The following is an 18,031-nucleotide window of genomic DNA, read 5'->3' on the forward strand; positions in this document are numbered from 1 at the left end:
TGATTCTAACTTATTGCAACTAGTAGATTCTCAAAATAACAAGTGTAAATCCAAAGCATAGAACATCAAAAACCTAGGTCCAAGTATGTTCTATCAAAAGAAATCACAATTGCTTAACAAGGATCATTCAAACAATTTTCAACCAAGGTAAATAATCATAAAATAATTGCAAATAAATAAATAAAATAGAATATACCACTTCTTGTTGGAAAAATAGCTTCCTCTATCTCCTCAGCAATGGGGTTTAGCTCCTCATATTAATCACTTGCTCAAAATACATGTTTGTTGCTCAAAAGTTGATTAAAGATGAAAAACTATAACACTGGATGTTTGCAACGATGTATTGGCTTTGCAAGACAAAGGATGACTGTTACAAAGAAGTCACTGTAGCAGCGTTACAAATTTGAGACACTGTTCTTATTTGCAGCGGATGTTCTTCAGCAGCAGCAGCAGCAGTAGCAGAATACGGTTTCCTGCAACTTGATCAATATGGCTCTGTAGGGTTTCTAACTCCTCTGCGACAGCTCCAATAACTTCGTTCCCTTTCCTGGGAATTAAACACACCTTTTATACTACTCAGAAACCTAAAAATAACGATTAATTCTCGCTTTTTATTTACGTGCAAGTCACGGCAATAATCTCTTCTGCCGACTTCCCTAGCCAATTCTGAGCTTTCCCGATTGTCTTAAACTCTTCCTTAGATAGAATACTACCTTAGGAAACAATTTCACGCGTTTAGTCTCCCTGAATTACCAAAAATCAACCCAAACACAGACCCGTACAAAACTCAAACTTTGTTTCCTTATTTTGGATTATCCAGCCCAATTCGATTGATTCCAGCGCACATACCAAGCATGTTATGCTCAATCACGTCCAGCCCAACAAATTTCAGCGATTGAATCTCTCTAAAACACCTTCGAAATCAATCCCCAACTCTGGTTCGTCTGAAACATTTTTTCCCGCCAATTTCTGAGTTTTAAAACGATGAAGATGACCTCCCCCTATCATGTGCTGGTCTCCCTTTAGCAGCTGCCTGGAAATGGATGCCCTTAGTAATTAGGTCACCCCTTATCCAAAGTGAGAGTCCGAATAGTAATTTGCTCCCACGAGCGCAAAAACCACTTTTTTAGCCAATTTCGCCGCAAAACCTTATTTCTCCAAAAATACCTACAGGGACATAAAAATCCATAATAAATATAAAATCGAGCACTAATAATAGATACAATTGAGATTATGTAAGACACAACAATGTGCCTATCAAATACCCCCAAACTTATTATTTGTTAGTCCTCGAGCAAATCAAATAGAAAATAAAATCCTAACTCACTGACGCAGGCATCGTCGATTGCATTTAGCGTATGCAATAAGCCTTTAAACCCCTAAGTGTCCCTAGTGGCGGAGTGTTGTCTCCGGAGGGCTTACAAGAGGTATACCCACAAAAACTTTACTCCAGACCTTAGCTATCTACGCAGAACCTTTGAAGGCACTAAAGAATCTCCTTGGTTGGCATACTTATTGACTACAGGAGGAAGTACCCTGATGCGAAATTCCAATTGATGTACACGAGTTTGCACTCAAGCATACTAAAATTCATATAAAGTTACAGAGCTCTACTCAAATAGTTGCACTATGGACATCAATATCCGGAGTCAAAACTAATCACATGGATAGATCAAGAAGATGGATATAGAAAAAAATAGATGGTTTTGATGTTTACTAAGTGAACGGCGTTTCCCATATCTGTCTGAAGGCCTCCGCCAAAATGAACCTATCCTAATGGATTGAGATATTAGTCTGACTAATATCAACACACTGGCATATACAAGGGAACCAGTGGTCGATAACCTAACTCTAGGTCAACACAACTGGCATATACAAGGGTACCAGTGGTCGACTTTATTGAATTTGTTCCTTTTGGTCAAATGGTCTGGTCTCAATTTTTTTTAATTTTTTATTTTTTTTTTATCTTTCTCAATCACTCTAATTCACCCTAGCATTGGTAACAACTTGAATCGTGGGCCCCACCTATCATTTAGAGAAACATAGTTTAAAAACAAAATAAAATAAAAATAGAAGTGAAAAGGATTCAACGAGATATGGTGAAACTATCATGTTATTTCTAACACCTGAGCTCTGTGCTTTTATGAATAGACTCTTCTAGATGTTGCCATCTAATCAGATTGGTTCCTCAACTCCTACAATCAAAATGCTTCCATCCACTTAGGTTGGTTAGTGCTATCCTTAATAGGCATAAATTTCTAGGCTCTGGAGTTTATTAATGCAACTAAAAATTTTCTCCCCTACCCCCAAACTTAAATCTAACATTGTCCTCAATGTTCTAAAGATGAAATTAAAAGCATGAACAATGAGAAACGGTTATTATTTGAAGAAAAAGAGTTAAGGAAGGATATTACCGTGTTGCATGAGATTGGGTTACCTCCCAAGAAGTGCTAAGTTTAAATTCTTCAGCCAGACTTAGAAAAGGTTTAGTCAACTCGAACCGTATAACAGTAGCCGGAATAACTGTGGGTCTTTAAAACCAAAAAGAGCTGACAAAAGAAAACTGCAGTGAACCAAGAAAATGTACAAGACTAGCATTCCCTTACCTAGTTTTCTGATAACTATCGCTAACTGTGGTTCAGGTTCAGGTTCTATGAAAGGGTCTAAATAAAATATTTTCCTCGGATGCATTTCCTCATAGGTTGGATCCAAATTATTAGGTCCTAGAGTCTGGAAAAACTCAAATAAGAACTTTGAATCACAAAATAATAACCTAAATAACCGAGGATCCTCTAAGTCAATCAGGTTTGACTTACATAATTGACCACAGTGAGAGTAGTGGTCATTCTTTGGTAATTGTGTCGATATTATTAACCTAAAGTACTTAGACTTAGTCTCAAAACTTAATATTCGACTCATTTTAAATATAAACGTTCTCACATTTGGAAGAAAACTATTTAGTGGGAAAACAAAGCCAATCTGGGTGTTATTGCCTGGGCTAACCACATCAACCAGAGGATGGGTTTCTAACGACTGAACTTCTTCCTGGACATCATTAGGTCCAGGAAAACGTGTACGAAGATAATCTCGTAAAATGGTTGAGGCATATATGTCAAGTCCCAAGTGAGGGACCTCTGTAAGATCTAAAGGTAAAGCACATGGAGAATGATAATCACCCCCAAACTTAGAGGTTTTAGTATCTCTAGATAGACTAGTCACAATCTCCCTAATTTCTAGGTCACCAGATTCCTGAAAATGGTCAATTGATTCTTCAAAGTTATAATCGGAAGGTGCATCCTCACTCATCATATTTGAAAGCTCTACGAGTTCAACCTCTTTGTCTAAGAATAATGTTTCTAAATCGCTAGGCTCTAAAATAATATTCTCATAATAAACTCGTTCCTCTAAACCATCATTAGCTTCGTAATCAAAAGGAAATACTACATCGTCTAAGACGGGGGTATCTTTAGTCAAATCCTCGTCCTTTTGAATAGGTGAATAATTATTAAAATTATTTGGATTCGAACTAGAAATAATATTATCATTCTAAAGCTCAATTGGAGTAGCAAATTCCTGATCACTATTTATTTCAAATTCTTCATCAACACTATCCTCATCATAATCATCATTATAATAACATGAAAATGGTTGAACCTCTTCTAAAGTAGTGTTACCAATTCTAACCTTGTCATCTTGATTATGTAAATAACTATCCTCATTTTCAAGGGTATTATTAGAAACATTGTATTGGAAATTAAGATTATTTCGAGCAATTCTTTCGTTTGTCTCAGCCATCAGCTTGAGGGATTCCTCTATAGAAGGTTTACTCATGGGTGCAGTTTGTTTATTCATTTCTAACACAAACCTATTGGTATTCTCAGTTAACTGCTTGAGAGACTCTTCTAAAGATATGGAAGGATCATAAGTAGCACCAGGGTTCAACTGTTTGATTAAATCATTCAACGGGGAACTGGTACTATAATATTCCTTATTTGTTTGCTCGTATGACCGGTGTACGTGCGGATAGTAACTGGGATCATCATGGTATGACCCAAAACCTTGAAAAGGTTGGTGTCCCCAACCACTATTCCCACCATGGTCATAAAACTGATGATGTCCATATTCAAATTCAGGTCGATACTCATTGTATTGGCTTCTATCATACCAGTTCGACATTCTTAATTGCAAGGGAATTCTACACAATCACAAACAAGGCTGACTCGACCAAATCAAACCTATAAAATCTAGCAAACAAAAAGCATAATGGCTCCACTTAGATTGTCACTAGACCAGCTTCTATTCTTTCGAAAAGGAACTCGTTACAATCTGAGCAAACCCCTCTGGAATCAATCCGAGTCAAAGTAAGTTGAATCAAGGCGAGGGAATCTCAGTGGAGCTTTGATACCCAAGGCCTCACCGGTTACAAGGCGGCGCAGTCACGCATTCAACTCACAGAAACCGTCAAGAACTTCGAAGTATGCTCAAAATAGTAACCAATATTCTTCGAACGACTTTCCTATTAAGCTTGTTACCCTATAGGTCTCGTTCTAGTCAAAAGTTTAGGCTTAGGTTCGCGTTTGGTTTCGTGTTCCTAAGGCGGGAAAGAAGAGAACGGTGATGAAATCCGAACCCTTATCTTGTATGGCCAATCCTTGCCCTTTACTAGGAATTAAAAGCAACTGTATTCAAGTCCTCAGCATATATTCACCTTAAGGAATACAGTAAACCCGCTGACAGGGGATTCGCGGGTGTTTCGAAAAACTTACCTCCCGTACCAGAAGGGCGAAGAACCGCTGAAGTCGATTCGGGCCACAACTCCTATGTTGTGTAGGAACCCGAGGGGCCGAGGTGATATTGTAATCACCGTCCTTCCCTGCACACAGTTTGTATTTAAACCAACCCTTCCTTAGGGTTTAAAAATAATAATGTCCAAAGTCCAATGTCCAAGTGTCCAAAAAGAAAAGAAAAATTACAAAAATAGCAAACCCTAATACAATTCTCTCTCTCTTTTTTTTTAATAAAGAAAAATAAACAAACCCTAAAAAAATAAAAATAAAAATATCTAAAAATAAATTGTCTTCTTCTTCGTTCTTTTCGCTTTAATCTTTCGCTCCAAGTCTTTATGCTTTAAGTTCCAGTCCTTACGAAATCACCAAACTCCTTGGCTCAATTCGCTTTATGATCCAAAACCTGTAGACAAAAGATAAATACCCAAAAACGTAAAAAAGAACAAAAATAATAAAAACCTAAAAAATAAAAAAAATAAAAAAATAAAAATAAAAGAAAACTAAGTCTAAAAACCATAAAAGCAAATCCCCGGCAGCGGCGCCAAAAATTGATGTGATTTGTAGATAGTGGTAAAAGTGGTTCGATTCTCAGACTTGCGAAGGATAAAATATAGACTTAAATTCTAAAACTAAAATAGAAAACAAACTAAAAATAGTCACAAACTCAATCAAAGATGATATCAATATTAAAAGAACACTGAGGCTAAGATTCCACTATTTTCCATGTTTAAAGTGATTTAATCCCAATATTTATATTTATGCAATTTTCTCGTTCGAGTTGATTCTAACTTATTGCAACTAGTAGATTCTCAAAATAACAAGTGTAAATCCAAAGCATAGAACATCAAAAACCTAGGTCCAAGTATGTTCTATCAAAAGAAATCACAATTGCTTAACAAGGATCATTCAAACAATTTTCAACCAAGGCAAATAATCATAAAATAATTGCAAATAAATAAATAAAATAGAATATACCACTTCTTGTTGGAAAAATAGCTTCCTCTATCGCCTCAGCAATGGGGTTTAGCTCCTCATATTAATCACTTGCTCAAAATACATGTTTGTTGCTCAAAAGTTGATTAAAGATGAAAAACTATAACACTAGATGTTTGCAGCGATGTACTGGCATTGCAAGACAAAGGACTGAATGTTACAAAGAAGTCATTGTAGCAGCGTTACAAATTTGAGACACTGTTCTTATTTGCAGCGGATGTTCTTTAGCAGCAGCAGAATACGGTTTCCTGCAACTTGATCAATATGGCTCTGCAGGGTTTCTAACTCCTCTGCGACTGCTCCAATAACTTCGTTCCCTTTCCTGGGACTTAAACACACCTTTTATACTACTTAGAAACCTGAAAATAGCGATTAATTCTCGCTTTTTCTTTACGTGCAAGTCACGGAAATAATCTCTTCTGCCGACTTCCCTAGTCAATTCTGAGCTTTCCCGATTGTCTTAAACTCTTCCTTAGATAGAATACTACCTTAGGAAACAATTTCATGCGTTTAGTCTCCCTGAATTACCAAAAATCAACCCAAACAGAGACCCGTACAAAACTCAAACTCTGATTCCTTATTTTGGATTATCCATCCCAATTCGATTGATTCCAGCGCACATACCAAGTCTGTTATGCTCAATCACGTCCAGCCCAACAAATTTCAGCGATTGAATCTCTCTAAAACACCTTCGAAATCAATCCCCAACTCTGGTTCGTCTGCAACATTTTTTCCCGCCAATTTCTGAGTTTTAAAACGATGAAGATGACCTCCCCCTATCCTGTGCTGGTCCCCTTTTAGCAGCTGCCTGGAAATGGATGTCCCTTAGTAATTAGGTAACCCCTTATCCAAAGTGAGAGTCCGTATAGTAATTTTCTCCCACGAGCGCAAAAACCACTTTTTTAGCCAATTTCGCCGCAAAAGCTTATTTCTCCAAAAATACCTACAGGGACATAAAAAGCCATAATTAATATAAAATCGAGCACTAATAATATATACAATTGAGATTATATAAGACATAAAAATGTGCCTATCAGCCGGCCAAGCATGGGCGTGTCCACACTTCCAGGTGCACGTAGAGGATTTAAAGCGACCTGATTGGTCGACAGGAAATAGGGTCGGTCGGGCAACATGGGATGTGGCCATTTGCATGTGGTGTCGGCTGGCCTATGGGATGGAAACACCTCCCTTTGTTGCTGCTCCTATTCCGTGGCTCCTTTTATTCCTTGTTTTCTGATTTTGGGTAGGATTTTGCACCTACTAATCCATGGCAGATTAATTGCTTAGTTTACCTAAGTTTAATATCGACCGGCGGGGTCTAATACACTGCGCATGGCGCAAAATCCAAATTTTTGAAAATTAGTCAGGGTAATATCTAAATCTTGTGAATTATCAAAAAATTGATTGAATTCCATATATTGACACAAAGTTCTTTAAGTTTATTTCCAGAGAGCAGTATGCTTTCCGATTGAGTACTTTTATGCAAGGACCTTAACCTTGATACTTGGATATTCGTGCTACTCTGATGCGAGTGAACACAAATTGTCATGCCATATCAATATTAAGGGTTCAGCCGGGGAATATAGTATAGGAAAAATACTCGGCAGGCTCCGGAAATAGTGAGTAATGCAGCTAGGAGCTTATATACTCATTAGGCTCTATACTAGTGAAAAATTCATCTAGGATCTTGAGTTTCAATATAATATGAAGAGAGACATAGGAACTCATCATATTTGGATATATTCTCCAAATTCCCTGCGGAATGTAGACATATCAATGTCTACTACATCTGATTTCGGGTCAGGTGGATAGACTTTTACAGTTTTAACATGTTTTGTGTTGTATCAGATTTGTGCATTAGAAGTTTCGCTTAGGAATTTGGCCTATTAGTCATCCTAGTCAGTTTAGCTGACTTATCTGACTCAGACCATATGACTGAGATGAATCAGTCTAGCTCTGAGTTGACTCATTAACCAGACTTGACTCAGTGAACCTTGACCGAGTTAACTCATTTGACTAGAGTTGACCAATTACCCTGGACTTTGACTGGACGTTGACTGTTAGTTGAACCGTTTGACCATCAGTGACTGTTAGTTGACCCAGTTGGGTCAGCACTTGTGTAATGGGCTGAGTCTAGTGGACTTGGGCTTAGTGTCATGTATTCTTAGTTTGATATTTTGGACTCTTATAGTCTAAATTAGCATTTGGTTCCTTCTACAGAGTTGTAGATAATTATAAGTCAAATCTAATGGACTATAGAATCAACCTAATTGAATTAGTGAACTTTGGATGTGCTAAAGATGGAAGATGAAAAGATTCAACAATTTATATGAGCTTAGAACAATTAGATAGTTCACTTAGCCTATAACTAGAGAATTGTATGAGATCTTGATTTGAGCCTTGTATGAGCCTTTTGGATAATTATTGGAGTGCTTCTATGATTAACAGTTACTCCTTATTAACAATTATCGATTTAAAGGACGATCCAGTGGATTGAACATCTCGAGGTAGGCGAGGCTTGTCATCAAAAGAGGTGGGAATTGATAACGAACTCTCTTGTATTCATTATTGTTTTACAAATCTATATATTTTGAAATCCAAGCATATCTTTGTTAGTATAAACTAATCCCCACACCTTCTCAGATATGGAAATCCCAACATCTACATCATCTTCTTCTTCTCATCCCAATCTAAATCAACCACATAATCAATATCTCCACTTTCGATTCAACTTACTAACAAGATTCTATAAATATGTCACACGAAAACAACTCAATTCTTATGAACTGAGTTCGACAAAGAGGAAGAAATGAAGAACAGAAGAAAAGAAGAGAGAAGAAGAAAAAGAGAGAAATGCATCTCTTCGACACGTTTGGTAAGGGCAGCCAGGCGGTTTTGATGTAGATGTTGAATTGAGGTTAGGGTTTCTGGAATTAGGGTTCTTGTAGAACTGATGATGATAAAGTTACGTTCTGGGATGAAGAATTGAGGGGTTATTATTGGATTGGCTAGGTGATGTTATTCTAATGATGAATCGATCGGAAAAAGGTAAATCGGAGATTTAATTAGGGTTTTAGTTTTGATTTCTTTATGAAATTGAGTTTGTGTTTGATGTTATATTTTATGGGTTTGTTCTTAATGATTTTCATATTTGGGTGTATATGAATTGGAGTAAAGAATAGGGTTGTTGTTAATTTGGGTTTCTGGAAGAAGAATTAGGTTAATGATTTACAGTTGAGAACAAGGAAAATATGAAGAAGTGTATGATGTTGATGATAATGGTGATTCTGAATCTTGAAAGTGGCTCTCAAAAAGATCCTGAAGTTATTGTTGCTGCTGTGTATCTTGGTGGTTGTATTTGATTGTAATTATGGTAGTGGGTTTATGTTGTTATTGCAGAAATGGAGTTGGAGGTGGAAGTAGTTAGAGTTGTGGATGAACTGTATGGTTTGTTATGGATTGTAGTGAAGGTGAAGTTATTTTCCCTGGTGGTGCTGAAATGGTTAAGATGAATATATGTGAAGATGAACATTAGGTGGAACACAAGTAATGATGGATAAGTTAAAAGAAAGATTGAACTGGGGTGGGGCAGTTTATTTCTTTGCTGTAGTTTCTAATGGTGCTAGTGGTTTTAATCGTTGTGTGTTAGTTGAGTGTTAGATTTGGTTTCAGTGGTGGTGGTTACCTGGAAATTAGAATTCCATGTGATGATGCTGGTGCAAGTATAATTTGCTAATAGCGACGGTTAGATGAATATGTATATTTGGTAGTTTTATTGAGTTGCAGATGAAGCTTTTGTTTTCCCAGAAACTCAACTGGGTTGGTGGTGATATAATTGGTTTTTCTGGTGAAGCTTATGATAAAGGAATTGAAGTACAGAGATGTTTGAGATTTCAGTGGTGGACAAGAAAGAACAAACTGGTGTTGTTGGATGTTGAAATGGTGGTTTTCAATTGAATTGGTTTGGCAGAAAAGGGGAGTGAGATTATAGAGTTTGAAACTAGGTTTCCAAGTGTGGAGGTACTGCTAGTAATGTATGTAGTTAGAGAGAATACAACTGGAAATGAAGATGTATGAATCTGTTGAGAAGAAATGAAGCTATTGATGTTATTGTTGAAATTCAGTTGAAATGCAGATGGAAGTTAGACGTAGTTTATAGAACTCTGTGTAGTTAATTTGCGTCCTTTGGTCTTAACATGTTTTGTGTTGTATCAGATTTGTGCATTAGAAGTTTGGATTAGGAATTTGGCCTATTAGTCATCCTAGTCAGTTTAGCTGACTTACCTGACTCAAACCATCTGATTGAGATGAGTCAGTCTAACCCTGAGTTGACTCATTAACCAGACTTGACTCAGTGGACCTTGACCGAGTTAACTCATTTGACTAGAGTAGACCAATTACACTGGACTTTGACTGGACGTTGACTGTTAGTTGAACCATTTGACCATCAGTGACTGTTAGTTGACCCAGTTGAGTCAGCACTTGTGTAATGGGATGAGTCTAGTGGACTTGGGCTTAGTGTCATGTATTCTGAGTTTGATATTTTGGACTCTTGTAGTCTAAATTAGCATTTGATTCCTTCTACAGAGTTGTAGATAATCATAAGACAAATCTAATGGACTATAGAATCAACCTAATTGAATTAGTGAACTTTAGATGTGCTAAAGATGGAAGATGAAAAGGTTCAACACTTTAGATGGGCTTAGAACAATTAGATAGTTCACTTAGCCTATAACTAGAGAATTGTATGAGATCTTGATTTGAGCCTTGTATGAGCCTTTTGGATAATTATTGGAGTGCTTCTATGATTAACAGTTACTCCTTATTAACAATGATCGATTTAAAGGACGATCCAGTGGATTTAACATCTCGAGGTAGGCGAGGATTGTCATCAAAAGAGGTGGGAATTGATAACGAACTCTCTTGTATTCATTATTGTTTTACAAATCTATATATTGTGAAATCCATGCATATCTTTGTTAGTACAAACTAGTTTTCCTTTACATTTTGGGATGGGATTGGATCTTTAGAAACAATTAATATCTGTGTTTTGGGAGTAATTACTTATCTTCAAAATGTGTTTCTTTCCATTGACTGGAAAGTGATTACAATCTTTACTTTCTGTTAGCATGAAAGGAAGAGGGTTTCCTTTTGATTGGTGTATAGAATGAGTTCCTTCACCGAACTTTATACCTAGTTTTTAAGCACTTGTGTAGGGTCGTAAAAGCATACAATATTAAATAGGCCCAGAGGGTATCCTTAATTGGTTACTGAGGTGTCCAATATTATTATAGGAGGCGTAAAGGAAGCCTATGTAATACTTTTTCATAGAGGGGACTATTCTGTATGCATGAATGTTTACTGTTCTTTTAAATTACTTTCAAAAGTTATTATATTATGTTTTGGTGTTTGGAGAGAATGACTTGATATGTAGAGTGCGCGTTGAATGAGGTACTAGTAAGGTACATATCGTTTATGACTTGCGTACGGAAACCTCATGGGCGCTTTAATGACCATTGAAGAATATGCAACAGTCATGCCTTGCTACTCCTAAGGAAAACGTCGCTCAAATATTATTTATGATGTGAATGTTTGTCGAATGATTGGTTGGTAGAACTTTATATTTTAGTAATATTATTAATTTAATATGCTCTATCTGTTTTCCGTATTTTATCTTTTTTTAGCAAAACCTGCATTGTTTCCAAATCATTTTAGTGATTAATTGAAAGTTAGTTGTTATTTCTGCTGGGTACCCCTTTTAGGGATGATGTGCTCATCTATTTCCACTTTCAGTTTCAGAGACAGATCAAGTTGTGCAAGTGGCGATGAAATCTTTAAGGAGTTGGTTTCGTTAGTTTGTTAGCTTCCGCTATGTTCATTTTGTTGTATATTCTATTTGTAAATCAACTCACTATTAAATATGTATCATTTGAGAGGAGTTCTTGTATTTATTTCAGAGAGGGTTTAGATTCGGGTTAATCTTTGTTTAGAACTTCTTTCTTAGTGTTTTCAATAAATGTTTTAGATTGTTAGTGCCTCATTGTATAGTTAATCTCTTGTATTAGTCAGCTTCTACCTTAGGGGGTGCTACAGTCTCCATCTCTTGGATGATACCCCTGCGGATCTCACTAAAGCTCTGGATATAATGTAGGCAGTCTGGATCAAATAATATGTCATTATCTACGGGACCCTTAGAATCCCGTAGTTTGGCTTCAAGAATGGCATCGTCAGATCTCCCAAGTCTCAAATTCTCAGGTAACTTACTTTTCCCAAGATCAATAAGAACCCCACCAGTCGCTTAAGAGCGAGCATGAGGTATCAATACTTGATCCTCACCACTACGAAGGGATGGCATGGTGGAAGAGCTGGGAACAGAAGCAAGTAATTGGCTAGAAGAATCACCCAAGTACATGTCACCGGCATAAGGAAGATTACCCATGACAGTCCAATCAGGTGACGAAGGTGGTGGCCAAACATCCTTGCTAATAGGAGCAGTAAAAACGGACTGAGCACTTCCCAATGTAGTAGGCGTAGCATTGAAGGAGAAGATACCAAGAAAAATCACAACCTTCTTATGCGGCTGAGAATCCCAAATGCTGACCCTTACTATCGGAACTGCACCCTTCACGAACGAACCACTTGAATGATGCGAAGTAGCAGGAGAATAAGGAGGTCCCTTAAAAGACAACACCATAGCACTAGTGGTAGCCAAAGCAACATGCTGCATCTCACTCGAGGCAGAAAACGCATACATATTCAACAAAGGAGTAGGGATCGCATCTATGTGAGGACTCACTTGGCTAGTCAATAAAGAGCCACCGTCAACCTGAAGATTATCACCTTCAACAGAACCACCATGAATGGGACTAGGGCTTTCTTTTGAAAATTCTTCCTCAATATCATCTATATGAGGACCAAGGGCGGTATCCTCAACATCCTCCATGTCCCCATCATCAGGTTCCTCCTCAATAACCTTGGTATCCTCATCATATTCTTCAACATCGATCACAACTTTCAACTTTTCTTTCTTCTTGGAAGACTGTAGAATAACACATGCGTTGACTAAGGATTAGGGGAAAATTACCAAAGTATCTACGAATAGTAAGTTAGGGTTATAATCCCTACCTCCGCAGGTATGGACTTAGTTGCTTCAATCGAAGCCCTCATTTTCCTTGTCCGAGTAGCTACGGAGTTACCAGCAGAACCAGGAGCGGTCCCAGCAGAAGAAGCAGGGGAAGGCTACAAAAAGAGAAGCATCAAAATACTTAGCAAAAAGCTAAATAACAAAGGTCGAAAAACTGAATAAATTCAAACAAAGGTTACCTCATCAGGAGTGGCAAGGTTGAAAAACCAAGGCTGATACCCATCATATTTAGAAGGCAGAGACGAAGTTGTACGAGGAACGTTGGGATCAACGGTAGTACATCCGTAGGCCCAAGGACCAACCACGCGAAGAGGAGTACGAGCCCAACGCTTATAATGATCAAGACGAATACGATTAGACAAAGGCAAGAAAAGCCTAACATAGTAAGGGATAACAGTCAACCAGTCTTGTCAATCTCCTCCAACAAATGAAGGCTATTTCCTTCCGTAATCTGCTTGGAAGAAACATGAATGCGGCGTGGACCTACACACCAAGGAAGAATATTGATTTTCTGAATGGCAACAGTATATGTATTATTGAAGTTGGAAGGGATGTAATCCTCCTGCTTAGACCTCCCAGGAGCAAAAGGGTCATAATTTTTCAGAGTAGTCTTACCCTTGTTGCAGTACTAACTTTCACGAAGTGCATGCCAATAGTTACCAGTATACTGCATCACCCTTCGGACATGATTCTTGTTCGCAGGGTCATCCCTGGTGGACAGAACATCGTAGTAAAAGGGATCCTTTCTACTATACAAAGGTATGAGCATACCTTCGGCCAATTGGCCAACACTGATCAATAGATTATTCTCATCATAAGGAAAACTCCGAATCAGAGACTCGGTGAGAACGTCAGGACCATCGATAAAGGAGATCTCAAACTTGTGCAGGCGAAAAGACTTGGAGATCTCAGGAAGGGACCAGCCGGAATAGATGTCCTTGTCAAGAAGTTGCAACCTCTGTAGATCATAATGTGGTGGAGGCGGGGGAAGATTCTCATCAGCAACCACTTCTACCTCAGGTATCTCAGTATGCTCAGCTACCTCGGGCACCTTAGTATATTCAGTAGCCTCAGGAGGAGAAAAAGGTGAAACGTCAGGATGATCCACACGCGGGGGAGGCTCAGTAGAGGATCTATGACACGGATCTTTATATGCAGGTTTCTTCGGAAGCCTCATAATTCCTAACACCAGCAGAAAGAACAGTCCATCAACAATGACGGAGAAAAATTGCAGTCAACTCAAAAACTCAATTAGGGCAAAAACGAATGTACTTTGGGCATGGGTTTAACTAAGCCAACCAAAGGAAACAATAAGGGAACTATTTAATCAATTCATGATACGCAATGGAGAACAATTGACCCACATGGTCAAATTTGGAAGCAAAGAATAATCATGGCATAATCATGGTAAAAACGCGAAATGAGGAGTAACCCATGTTCTCAAACAACATGGAGAAGCATGGGAAGATCAAAATCACTTCATGCAAGCATCACAACAACATCAACAAATCGAAAGAAAAAGAATCGAACCAAGCATGAGGAATATGAAAAGCAACAGTAAACCAAGAGCAAATACTCACTAACCTGTTGATGAATACCGAATGAGAACTTTTGGGAGCCAAAGAGAAGAACGACAATTGAAAACGAAAAGGCAAAGGGAAGATTTATGTGAAAGAGACAGAGAGCGACAGTGGGAGAAGAAAAAGGAAGATAATGAATATTCTTCCTTAAAATTCTTCTTATAGGCGGCTGAAAAATCCAAAATCTAGTTGTCCCGAAATTCAAGGGGAAGTTATTGCATGAAAGGACATGTGGAGACCACCCAATACGTACGTGCAAAAGTGTCGGCGTTATGGAAGTTTTTCTTCCAATCCTACCAAACAGTAGAATATGAAATAAAAGGGGCAAACTATGAATACCAATATTCTGTGGAGCATGTGTCACGGTTTAAGTGGTCGCATACAAGATAACAACACATCCCCTGCAATACAAAGGAGCATGAGGAGCAGCAGATCCCTTCCTGATCTGTTTTATCTCATCTCGAGGAAGCATACCTCGACGGCTAAGACAGTAAAGTAAAACCTAGTGTAGAGAGTGGCAGCTGGTGAAGGGACAGAGGTAGATTACATATCCAATAAGCATTTAATGCGGCAAGCCATTATCTACACGCTTCACCAAGGCACATTGAGAGACGTGAGATGGCACAGTCTCAATGGCGAAGAATCGCGATGAACGAAGGTACAATCTGTACTTATACTGGGTAGTTCCCGAAGGAACGTGAGTCAGCTGAGGTGGTAGAGTCCTACTGGAGAAAGCTTACGGTGAATGAAGGTACCATTTGTACGGAAGATATATCAGGATAGATGGACCAGAAGAGATATATCTGGAGCATAAGGGGATATAAATACCAAGCTTCACCAACAAAGAAAGGCATTCAATATCCATAAGAAGATCTAGTCTTAAGCTTATACCTCTTTAATGTTTAGAACTTAAGTATTTACCATGACTTGAGTTATGTTAGAACATTGCTCGGTTGAACCCACCAAGCGTTGGTATGTCAAGTTTGGTTGTCATATTTTAGTGAACCAAAACTCATTTAAAGAGTCGTTTGATTATTACTAGAGTCAACTTCGTATAGGTTAGCTTGAAAGTATTAGGATTTGAGACTTACAAGTATTACAAGACTTGAAGATGGTGAAGATGTATGGAGATACAACGACAACAAGCATCCTTCCTCTTGAGGTTAGTAATATTTGACTTAAACTGTTTCATTCCCTAATGTATCTTTCAAGTCGTGTATATTGAAAGCGAAACTGCGAAGCTGTGTATGAACTCTAGATAGACATAGTATTAAGGAATACGATACGAGGTTTATTGCTTAACCATTAAACTTTGTATATGAGACATCTACATAATCATTTAAATGCTATTGTGATTATGTTATTGGTGTGAGTGAAGATTTCATTCTATGAAACAATGTTTACATTCGTTTAAACAAAGTAAGTTCACAAACTTGTTTGAGGATCGAAAGGGAAATCGCTAGGCTTATTGGTAATGCTATTCATATTACAAATATATTTTGAACTACCAATATGTGTGATGTGTATAACCCATCATAAACCTGTTTATGTGGTTGGTAAAACTATTCACGGATTTTCTGACTTAAGTTATTGGTTAAACTTGTTTACACAAACGTTAATTCCTATTTAATTGATAAGTGAATCCTATTGTGTTTGGTTAAGTCCCAACCTTTTTATCAAGTAACATACTTCGTTGTTGTATTGTCTCGATCTCGTATCCATAGACGATCAATTGAAGTGTGATACCGATTAGTTGTATTGTCTCGACTCAGTCGATAGACAATCACTTTCGGAAGAAAGAACTTATAAGTGGAAAAGTTTTAGATTGAGGTATATTTGGGTAACCTCGTCTTTTAAATTGGCATCAGAGCAGGCAAACACGAAAAGATATAACAATCTGTGTTTGGTGCGATCCAACCTATAAGAATTGAATCCATGTTTGATTCTGTTAACGTTATGCAAGAGTTGAAAATGTTCCTATTATGTTGACTCATGATCCAGGAGATTCAACAAGTAAGAGAACATATGAATTCATCTATGATGAAAAAGAAGATGCTGATAAAGAGTTGATAAAACTCCTAAAGCCCATCAAATCTCTGTCTGCCAAAGTTACGATACTACATACAGAGTTTTCTTAAATATGAGATCAAAGATAAAGATACTCAACTTCATCTCTTATCCAAAGAGAATATGGATCTCACTGTCAAACTGGAAGTGCTGGGAAAATCTCTTACTGCTGATAAAGAGACTCATTCTATGATCCTGACTAATGATGTTGTTATAATTTCTTCTGATAATGAGGAAACAAAAAGTCCTAGATCGACTTTTATAGATTGTGATAATCTTGTCACAACTGAAACAGATCATGATGATGGTAGTCTACCCAACTACATCAAGTCAGAAAAGGATGAGAAACCCACCTCTAAATCTACTGATGATGAAACGAAATCTTGTCCAAAGGAAACTTTGAACCGATTCGGTAGAAGTGATCCAAAGGAATATAATTTTCAGTCACTTGACAGGAAACTCACCCTTCTTCTAAAGATGGTTGTAAAATTCTTAAAAGAAGTTTCTTATCTTAAAAAACTAAAAGATCACTCCTCAGTAGAAAGACAGACTGTATTCAATCCCGATAAAATCAACTCGAAGGAAAGTTCAAGAGTTGATAATAGTTTCTGGAAAAAGGTTCCTACTCACCCATATCGAAACAGTTGTTTTGATGAAGATCGATTCCAGAAAAAAGGGGAAGAGAAATTCTCTGCCAAAGGAAACAATAAGTATTTTTCGATAATTGTTTCAAATAATCATGCTGATGTGCATATTAAGGAAATCCTTAAAATGAGAAAATCTTATGAAAATCTCATTGGTATAATTAAGAGAGATTTGTGTTTCTCTGATGATTCTCATATCAGTACGACTTCTCCGATCGATCATAACTTTAGATCAAGGAAGGATCACCTTCTTGGGAGAAAATATATTGGGCAGAAACTCCCAAAAGGAAACATGAAATATGTTCCTGATGATCGGTATAAGCCAGAAAAGGCTTACTCCATTACAATCTAATTGTATGGAGATTGTGCATTCTCATCCTTCTCTATGCTCATATTTTCGGATGAGAAAAGAACATAAAACAAAGAGCACAAGGTTAGTGTTTGTTTCCATATTTTGGAAATATAGATTTTATGTTAAAAGGGAGAAGTTCGGGTTAAATTTTATGGAAACCCTGTCTTCATGAACCGAATATATTCTTATATAAGAAGGAAATCTTCTCTTAAAGTCTAAAGTCTTCCCAGACTAGTTTTTGTGGGTGAAAAACATGTCTCCAATAACTCGAAGTGTTACTAGGGTTAATAAAAGGGAAGCTCGAATTGTTAGAAACTGTCAAGGTTTCATTTCAAGAAAAAGATTCAGGAAGATTGTCTCTCGAATCATGCCTGATCACAACTCTGATAGATCTGAAGATTTAATAAGTCTCTTTGCGATAGATGACTCGGATTCTCCAAAGTGGTTTCCCACAGAAGGTATGC

This window comes from Papaver somniferum, chromosome 6 (genome assembly GCF_003573695.1).
Source record: "Papaver somniferum cultivar HN1 chromosome 6, ASM357369v1, whole genome shotgun sequence".
Classification (NCBI taxonomy): domain Eukaryota; kingdom Viridiplantae; phylum Streptophyta; class Magnoliopsida; order Ranunculales; family Papaveraceae; genus Papaver; species Papaver somniferum.